This window comes from Aotus nancymaae, unplaced genomic scaffold (assembly GCF_030222135.1).
Source record: "Aotus nancymaae isolate 86718 unplaced genomic scaffold, 86718_ANA_hifiasm-v0.15.2.pri h1tg000029l, whole genome shotgun sequence".
Classification (NCBI taxonomy): domain Eukaryota; kingdom Metazoa; phylum Chordata; class Mammalia; order Primates; family Aotidae; genus Aotus; species Aotus nancymaae.
The window spans coordinates 87,092,239-87,101,845 of NW_026988442.1; the positions used below are offsets into that span (position 1 = coordinate 87,092,239).

At 45.9% G+C, this 9,607-nt stretch overlaps 1 pseudogene; it reads right to left on the reverse strand.

The window, feature by feature from the left end:
• Positions 1–834: 834 nt before the first annotated feature.
• Positions 835–925, reverse strand: LOC135277152 (small nucleolar RNA U13; annotated as a pseudogene).
• Positions 926–9,607: the final 8,682 nt, after the last annotated feature.

Genomic DNA, 9,607 nt, shown 5'->3' on the forward strand with positions numbered 1-9,607 from the left:
TCTCAAACTTTTCTTGACATCAGGACAGCTTGGGAACTTGGAAGAAAACAAAGGCCCAGCCCCTATCCTGCTGCAATGAGCTCGACCTCTTTGTTCTTGTCAGGCACTTTCTTAGGTGGTGGCCATGTTGGAGTGCAATGGCGCGATCTCGGCTCACCGCAACCTCCGCCTCCTGGGTTCAGGCAATTCTCCTGCCTCAGCCTCCCGAGTAGCTGGGATTACAGGCACGCGCCACCATGCCCAGCTAATTTTTTGTATTTTTAGTAGAGACGGGGTTTCACCATGTTGACCAGGATGGTCTCGATCTCTTGACCTCATGATCCACCCGCCTCGGCCTCCCAAAGTGCTGGGATTACAGGCGTGAGCCACCGCGCCCGGCTTCCCCAGAGCTTTGTGTGCGTTCTTTCCCTTCCTGGAGGGCTCAGACACCTTCCTGCCGCTGGGGTTGGGTTAGGCCCCCTTATCATGTGCCCTTGGCTTACTGGGCCTGCTTTCCATAGCACACAACTTATAATTGCTTGTTTGCCATCTGCTTCCTCATGAGATAGTAAGCTCTATGAGGACGGGGCCCAGGTTACCAGTGTGTGGAACGGTGCCGGATACACTGTTAATTTATCTGTTCTTGGACCGTGGTCCTGAAGCGATGCCCAGGAGGATTGAGGAAGTTGAGGTCAAGATTGTGTAAAGCTCCAAACCAGCTCTTCGTTTTTCAAAACCAGAAAAGCTGCATGTTTAGATTGCTTTAGGCTATTCAGCTCCATTACAATTCAGGTGAGTAATGAGTTTCCCTCATAAACTAAGTTTTTTTTTTTTCCTTTTCTTTTTTATTTTTCACATCAGATAGGTAAGGTGCCAAGGTAGTCACAAGATTTGAGGGAGGCATATCTCACATCCGTGTGAAAACTCAAAAGGTCTAAACTAAGTTGGTTTTTTTTTTTTTTGAGATGGAGTTTCACTCTTGTTGCCCAGGCTGGAGTGCAATATCTTCGCTCACTGCAACCTCTGCCTTCCAGGTTCAAGTGATTCTCCTGCCTCACCCTCTTGAGTAGCTGGGATTACGGCATACGCCACCACGCGCAGCTAATTTTGTATTTTTAGTAGAGATGGGGTTTCTCCATGATGTTCAGGCTGGTCTCAAACTCCCGACCTCAAGTGATCCATATGTCTCAGCCTCCCAAAGTGCTGGGATTACAGGCGTGAGCCACCATGCCCAGCTGACTAAATTTTGAAACAAATCCACAAGTGGGTTTTTCCTCCACAGGGTAAGAGTTTCTCCACACATTTTGACTTGGATCCATGGGTGTTGCCTCCCCTACCTATGGCCTTCAAAAGACCATGGGTGCAAAGTCCAAACTCTGACCCTTCTGCCTATGATTCTCTGTCAAATGAGGGGCCAACATTAAAACTACAATGAGCTTTCACTAAACACCCACTAGAGTGGCTAAAATTTAAAATTCTGATTATACAAAATATTGGCAAGAATATAGAGTAACTGGGACTCCCATACATTGCCGCTGGAAATAGTTTGGCAGGTTCCTATAAAGTTAGAATAAATTTATCATATACCCAGAGATCCAACTTGTACGTATTTATCCAAGAGAAATGAAAACATATGTTCCTTCAAAGCCTTGTATATGAATATTTAAAAGTGCTTTATTAATGATAGCATAAAACTGGAAGCAATTAAAATGTCTATCAGCTGGTGAATGGACAAGCTGTGCTTCATTCACCCAGCAATAAAAAGAACTACTGATACATGGATGATCTCAAAACGCTTATGGTCTGTGAAACAGAAAAAAATGAGTCCATGCTGTATGATTCCATTCATATGAAATTATAGAAAAGTTCAGCTGGGTGTGATGGCAGGCGCCTGTAGTCCCAGCTGCTCAGGAGGCTGAGGCAGGACAATCAACTGAACCCAGGAGGCGGAGGTTGCAGTGAGCCAAGATTGTGCCACTGCACTCCAGCCTGGGCGACAGGGTGAGACTCCATCTCAAAAACAGGAAAGAAAAGAAAATAAAAGAAAGAAATTATGGAAAAGGCAAACTGTAAGGTCAGAAATGAGATCAGTGGTAGCCTGGAACCAGGGGTTGAGGGAGAAGATTTGTCACAAAGGAGCATGAGGGAATTGTAGGGTGATGGAAATATTCTGCACTTTTGCACAAGTGAATGTATTTGTCAAAACTCATTCAACAGCTGGACATGGTGGCTCACACTTGTAATCCGAGTACTTTGAGATGCTGAGAGGAAAAAACTGACATTAAAGTCTGTTTTGGGCTGGGTGCAGTGGCTCACGCCTGTAATCCCAGCACTTTGGGAGACCGAGGTGGGCAGATCACCTGAGGTCAGGAGTTCGAGACCAGCCTGACCAACATGGTGAAACCCCATCTCTACTAAAAGTACAAAAATTAGCTGGGCATGGTGGCTCACGCCTGTAATCCCAGCACTTTGGGAGGCTGAGGTGGTCAGATCACCTAAGGTCAAGACTACCCTGGACCAACATGGTGAAAACCTGCCTCTACTAAAAATACAAAAATTAGCTGGGCGTAGTGGCAGGCACCTGTAATCCCAGCTGCTTGGGAGGCTGAGGCAGGAGACTCACTTGAACCTGGGAGGCAAAGGTTGCAGTGAGCCAAGATTGCGCCATTGGACTCCAGCCTGGGTGACAGAGTGAGACTCCGTCTCAAAAAAAAAAAAAAAGTACAAAAATTAGCTGAGTGTGGTGGTATGTGCCTACAGTCCCAGGTACTCAGGAGGCTGAGGCAGAAGAATAGCTTGAACCCAGGAGGTGGAGGTTGCAGTGAGCCGAGATTGTGGCATTGCACTCCAGCCTGGCGACAGAGAGACTTCGTCTTAAAAACAAAACAAAACCAAACAAAACAAATGTCTGTTTTGTTTTTAAGGCCTACTTCAATGCAAGCAGAACAAATTTGTAATCTCTGAAAACATGGCTTTTGAAAGGAAAAAATAAAGAAAAGCTCTGCCACTGGGCTTGTGTTACCTGCTTAAAGGATCTGGTGGCTGAATGAAGGTCATTATATCGTCAGAGAAATCCCTTACTTCCTGACACATGTAGCATCTATGCGGAACAATTAATTGCAACCCTACACCTGCCACGCAAGGGATTTTTATGGTCTCCCAACCCCGTGTTGTTAAAATGAAGGGTCAACCTCCCTGCTGGTGAGTGGGAAATTCTTCACTGACACATACCTGCTTGATGTGATTTGTTGGCCATTTTTCCATCTAGCAGGCAGCTGTGGGTAACGTTTAACCAGAAAAAGAGAGGCTAAATTATGCAAGACATTTATAACATAAAGAGAGGAGAAACTTCCCTCTGGTCACACTGGGACGTGCGCTTCCTCTCATTTTACCAGCAAAACAGGTGCCAAACACCCCCCCCCGCCCCCCGCCGGACTTCCAAGAGACCCTGCTCTCCGCTTACTGAGACTCTTGGAAACTGAAGGCTTCCAAACACCTGCTAACAGGAAGACAAAAGAGTGAGGTTTCTAGTGTCTGGCTTCATCAGGATGATAGGAATGTTCTTGTCTACTGCAGCCCCTCGCTGTGACCACATCAGCAGGGCGGGGGCAGGGGTGGTGCTGGCAGGGGGCCTCCTCCCACCACTGCGCTTGAGCCCACCTCTGACGGTGTCATTCCTAGCTTTTTGTTTTTGTTTTGTTTTTCCTAGCTATTTGTTATAAGTCTTTCCTCTTCAACCTACAATTGTTTCAAATCTGCCAGTTTCTCTCTCCTTCCTTCCTTTCGCTTTCTTTTCTTTCTTCTTTCTCTCTCCCTCCCTTCCTTCCTTTCCTCTTTCTTTTTCTTTCTTTCTTTCCTTTTCTTTCTTTCTTCTTTCTTTCTTTTGATAGAGTCTCACTATGTTGCCCATACCAACTCCTAGATTCAAGCAATACTCCCACATACCAAATAGTTGGGACTACAGGTATGTGCCACTACGCCCAGCAAATCGGCCAATTAATAAAAAAAATCTGTTGCCTGTATTAGGATGCTTTTGCTTGACAGAAATGTAACTCAAACTAGTTTCAGGGGGAAAAAGGAAATTATTATAACACACCTTACTGAGAAGTCTAGGATGTCATGCATGGCTGGATTGAAGGGCTCACATAAGGGCATCCGGAAACCATCTCCTTCCATCTCTTGGGTTGATTTTCCTTGGGGCTGTCTTTATTCTTGGGCTAGAGCTCCCTGTGGTGATGAAAGGGCCACCAGCAGCTCCTACAAGTTTGGAGATGCTTGGGAAGAGTGCCTATCCCAATAGTTCTAGCAAGAGTCCTAGGGAGGACTCTCATTTGCTCAGACTTTATAACATGTCTGTCCCTGTGGCCTGGGCCTTGTTGCCACTGGCAGGACCCCTGGCTGGGGTTACTCACATGGTTGATTTGAAAGGGAGACTGAAGTTGGGTGCAGTGGCTCACACCTGTAATCCCAGCACTTTGGGAGGTGGAAGAGGGCGGATCACGAGGTCAGGAGATCAAGACCATCCTGGTTAACATGATGAAACCCCGTCTCCACTAAAAATACAAAAAGTTAGCTGGGCATGGGCCATGGTGGTGGGTGCATGTAGTTCGAGCTACCGGGAGGCTGAGGCAGGAGCATCCCTTGAACCTGGGAGGTGGAGGTTGCAGTGAGCCGAGATCACGCCACTGCACTCCAGCCTGGGCGAAGGAGCAAGACTCTGTCTTAAAAAAAGAAAAGAAAAGAAAAGAAAGGGAGACTCGAACGGGTTGACTAGAGTGGGGAGAGGTGGTGAATTCAAAGAAAATTGAGAGGCAAACAAGCAAGGCCAAGGAGACTTGGCAGCCAGAAACAGCAGGTGTCTGCCACGGCCCTCCTCTGTTTCTTAGGCGTTTCCTAGCGTGGGGTTTCTGAATCTTAGGTCTTCCCTAACCCCCACAGTGGTGTCAGATAATTTCCTCCTTTCTAAAGAATGAGCTCATTGGGCACTTCTCTCACATAGATCCACATCTGAACTATTCACCCCTTTGGCACTTCCTGGGTGCCTGTTCTGTGCAGTTGATTGCCAAGTGTGGGGCAGCAGGAGGGGGTGGGCCCAAGGTCGAACGGGGCACAGTCCGAGGGAGACAGACGGTAAACGATTACAGTGGGGTCTGTCCCCTGGCTCTTTGAATTTGTGCTCATCTTCCTGTGTTCCCAGTATTTGTACCTCAGAAACGGTCTCTGATGTTAGGCACTGATCTGTGGCAGGCAGGACAGATCAGTGAAGGTGGTGGAGGAGCGTGGTTGTGGATGTGCGTTGACTGTGGCTATTTACCCTGCCAGAGAGGAGGCCGTGATTGCTCTGGTCAGCACAGTCCTGGAGCTGTCCCTCACCAGGGAAAGCTGGGGATCGCATCAGAACTTCTTAGGCAGTGAAGATTTGTGGGGCTCAAATGAACTCTAGAAGTTAGGGCAGGAGGGACCTTGACTGGCTAATTCAGTGCCTTTTCTCCCTGGTACAAGTGCCAGGCTCAGAGAGGGAACAGGGCTCCACCACGGCACCCCAGCAAGTTTCCACATGGCCAGAAGAAAATCTCGATCCCTTCTGCCTTGTGTCTCCTGCCTTCGCCACCACTGCGGCCAGGGCTTTATGGAATGTAGTTAATTTTAATCCCTGGAAGGCAAAAAAATTAATCCAGTAAGAGAAGAAATAAAAGGCAATGCCTCTGGTTTACAGAGTGCCATTTCCAAAAAAGGAAAATGAGTTATGGAGAAAGATTTTCATTGAATGAATGGGGGAAGTAAGAAAATAAGTAGCTAATACTGATAGAAAAACATGATGTACTGGGAGCTAAGACATACAGGTGAGGCCAGGCATGGTGGCTCATGCCTGTAATCCCAGCACTTTGGGATGCCGAGGCAAGTGGATCACCTGAGGTCAGGAGTTCAAGACCAGCCTGGTCAACATGGTGAAATCCTGTCTCTTACTAAAAATACAAAAATTAGCTGGGTGTGGTGCCACCCGCCTGTGGTCCTAGCTACTTGAGAGGCTGAGGTAGGAGAATTGCTTGAACCTGGGAGGCGGAGGTTGTGGTGAGCCGAGATGGCACATTGCACTCCAGTCTGGGCAACAAGAGTGAAACTCCGTCTCAAAAAAAAAAAAAAAAAAAAGAGGTAGAAATAGGAGAAAAATTGACCACACTCTTTCAGAAGAAATAACTGCCACTGACTATCCTGCATCATTGCCAAAAACATCTCAATGGTTCTCTTTCGCGACAGATTATTAGGGTGTTTTCCTTGGTTCCTCTTGCAAGAGTCCTACTTTCCCCCAAACCAACCAACCCCTGTTTTGAATAATCAAATCACAGAACCTGTGAATGAAGCTGCAGAGAACAACAGCATTACTCATGGCACATTTGCTGTGGAAACTATGTTTGGCAACTATCAGATGTCTGGATTTCTTTTCCTGGGCTTTGGAAGGTTGACAGCATTTATTTATAACAGGGGAGATTCCAAAATTGGTCACTATCAGCAAAGAAAAGTAATGTCTGCGATACTGGTACAAGTTCGTTTTCTTTTGTTAATACAAACGGAAGCAGAGCAGGCCACTGCAATACTTGGTAAGCTACTTAATTATAAAACAGATTGGTTACTGGAACAGGAGAACTTTGTAGACAGGTATGTGAAACATTCCCTAACTGGATCAATGGGATGGGACATTAACTCCTACCTAAGGTAAACTCTAACTAGTCAAATAGTTTAATTATTTTGTTTTTATTTGTTTTGGAGAGAAAAAAGGACAGAAATAGATCACCTATGTGTAACTTAAAAAATATTTCCAAAACTTTGAGGTTTACTAGCTGAAGTAGAAAAATGCTCCAAATTCTAAGTCCAGTGTTTACTTCATGTTTATAATTCAAGCCTCATGAATAAGAAATAAAACCAAAATGGCCCAGAGACTGGAAAACAGGTAATCCTCTGAACACCGTGGGCTACAGATGGTGTTTACGGTGAGTGTGGTACTAAAGCAAAGTTTTCTTGTGTGAAATTTTCTTTTTAAAACAGAGCCATCATTTTAATATACACCTAAGAACATTTATATACATCGTTTATAATTATATACAATTATTTGCTGTCCAGGGCCAGTGGCTCATGCCTGTAATCCTAGAGGTTTGGAACACCAAGGGAGGAGGATCACCTGAGGCCAGGAATTCCCAAATAGCCTGGGCAACATTCTGAGGACCCATTTCTATTAAAAAAAAAAGAAAGAAAGAAAGAAAGAAAGAAAGAAAGAAAAAAAAAAAAAAGGCTGGGCACAGTGGCTCATGACTGTAATCCCAGTACTTTGGGAGGCTGAGGTGGGCAGATCACCTGAGGTCAGGAATTTGAGACCAGCCTGGCCAACACGGTGAAACTCCATCTCTACTAAAAATACAAAAAAATCAGCCAGGCGTGGCGGCACATACCTGTAATTCCGCCTCCGAGGGAGGCTGAGGCAGGAGAATTCCTTGAACCTGGGAGGTGGAGGTTCCAGTGAGCGAGACCATGCCATTGCACTCCAGCCTGGGGAACAAGAGCAAAACTCCGTCTCAAGAAACAAAAAAAATTAGCTGGGCCTCGTGCAAGTTCCCGTAGTTTCAGCTACTCAGGAGGGCCAGGGTGGGAGGATCGCCTCAGGCCAGGAGTTTAAGGCTGCAGTGAGCTGTGATCGTGCTACTGTGCTCTAGCCTGGGTGACACAGTGAGATCCTGTCTCTAAAAACCAATACAAATCAAATCAAAACGTTTTGAGAGGTCAAGGTGGGAGGACTGCTTGAAGTCAGGAGTTGGAGACCAGCCTGGGCAATATAGTGAGACTTTATCTCTAATTAAAAAAAAAAAAATTGTCCGTAAATATTGTATAATCAATCAAAGTTCTATTTCTTCATCTTTATACACAAATTCATAAGGTAAATATTTTCATGGTTCATGTCATCAGAATGTCGTATTGCTGCTTATCCAAACTCATTAGGCAAATATATTTTCACCAATTGCTAATTATTGGAAAGATGTTTCCTAAGCACCAAGCTGCTTAAGAGCCATTTGATAGTGGTAGTTTCTGTCCTGTAGTAGCATAGAAATTGGTGTGCTGTATGTATGTGTGTTCATGTGTCTATAAAATTATGCTTCTAAGGGAGGTCTTTTTGAAAAGATATGTTGGCTGGGCATGGTGGTTCTCGCCTTTAATCCCAGAACTTTGGGAGGCCGAGTTGGGGGGATCACCTGAGGTCAGGAGTTCAAGATCAGCCTGGCCAACGTGTGAGGTCTCTACTAAAAATACAACAATTAGCCAGACATCGTGGCTGGTGCCTGTAATCCCAGCTATTCAGGAAACTGAGGTAGAAGAATTGTTTGAACCCAGGAGGCAGAAGCTGCAGTGAGCTGAGATCGTGCCATTGCACTCCAGCCCGGACAACAGAGTGCGATTCCGTCTTAAAATTAAAAAACAACAGTTAACACTAGGGTGTAAATCCCTTTAATAATTTTGTGTTTTTGCCAATCTCTTTAAGTGCAATGAGTTAACTGTAGATTTTTTTCTGCCTGCCTCAGCCTCTTCAGAAGCTGGGACTTCAGGCTCATGCCACTGTGCCAGGCTGACTGTAAATTTCAAGTCAGGGATCTACTGCCACCTAGTGTTATATTGCTCTCAGTTATTTCAAGGCTGACCATTTAAGACTAGAAATCTTGTTGGCCTTCTTCCTTCCATGTGTGCCCCAGTGCCCCATTTCTGCCCCTGATTCATAAAGTCACTAGGTCTGTCTACCAATAACTTGGGGAAGGAAAACCAAACAGCAAAAAAGGAGAGTCGGAGGGGCACGGTGGCTCACACCTATAATCCCAGCACTTTGGGAGGCCCAGGCTGGCAGATCACCTGAGGTCAGGAGTTGGAGACCAGCCTAACATGGAGAAACCCCGTCTTTACTAGAAATACAAAATTAGCTGGGAGTGGTGGCATGCACCTGTAATCCCACCTATCGGGAGGTTGAGGCAGGACAATTGCTTGAACCTGGGAGGCACAGGTTGCAGTGAGCTGAGATCACGCCTTGCACCCCAGTCTGGGCAACAAGAGTGAAACTCCCTCTCACAAAAAACAGAAACAAAAACAAAAATAAAGTTACCTGGGTGTGGTGGCAGGTGCCTGTAGTCCCAGCTACTCCGGAGGCTGAGGCAGGAGAATTGCTTGAACCTGAGAGGCGGGGGTTGCAGTGAGCTGAGATCGTGCTATTGCACTCCAGCCTGGGTATTGCAGTGAGACTCTGTCTCAAAAAAACAAAAAACAACAACAGAAAAGGAAAGTCACCAGGTCTTGTCAATGCAAGCCTTTTGCTTCTTCCTGTTTTTTGTTTGTTTTTAGAGAAGGGGTCTTGCTCTCTTACCCAGAGTGGAGTGCAGTGGTGCCCTCCAGTGCTCACTGGTGTCTCAAACTCCTGGGTGCACACGATCCTTCCATCTCATCTCAACCTCTCAAAGTGCTGGGATTACAGGCGTGCGCCACTGCACCCAGCCCTTTTCCTTTTCATGGCCATGAATAATCTAGCATTTATGCTAATCCTGCTGAAAGTAAACTTTAAGGGCTTGAGTCAGTTCAACTGGGTGACCTTATACAATCT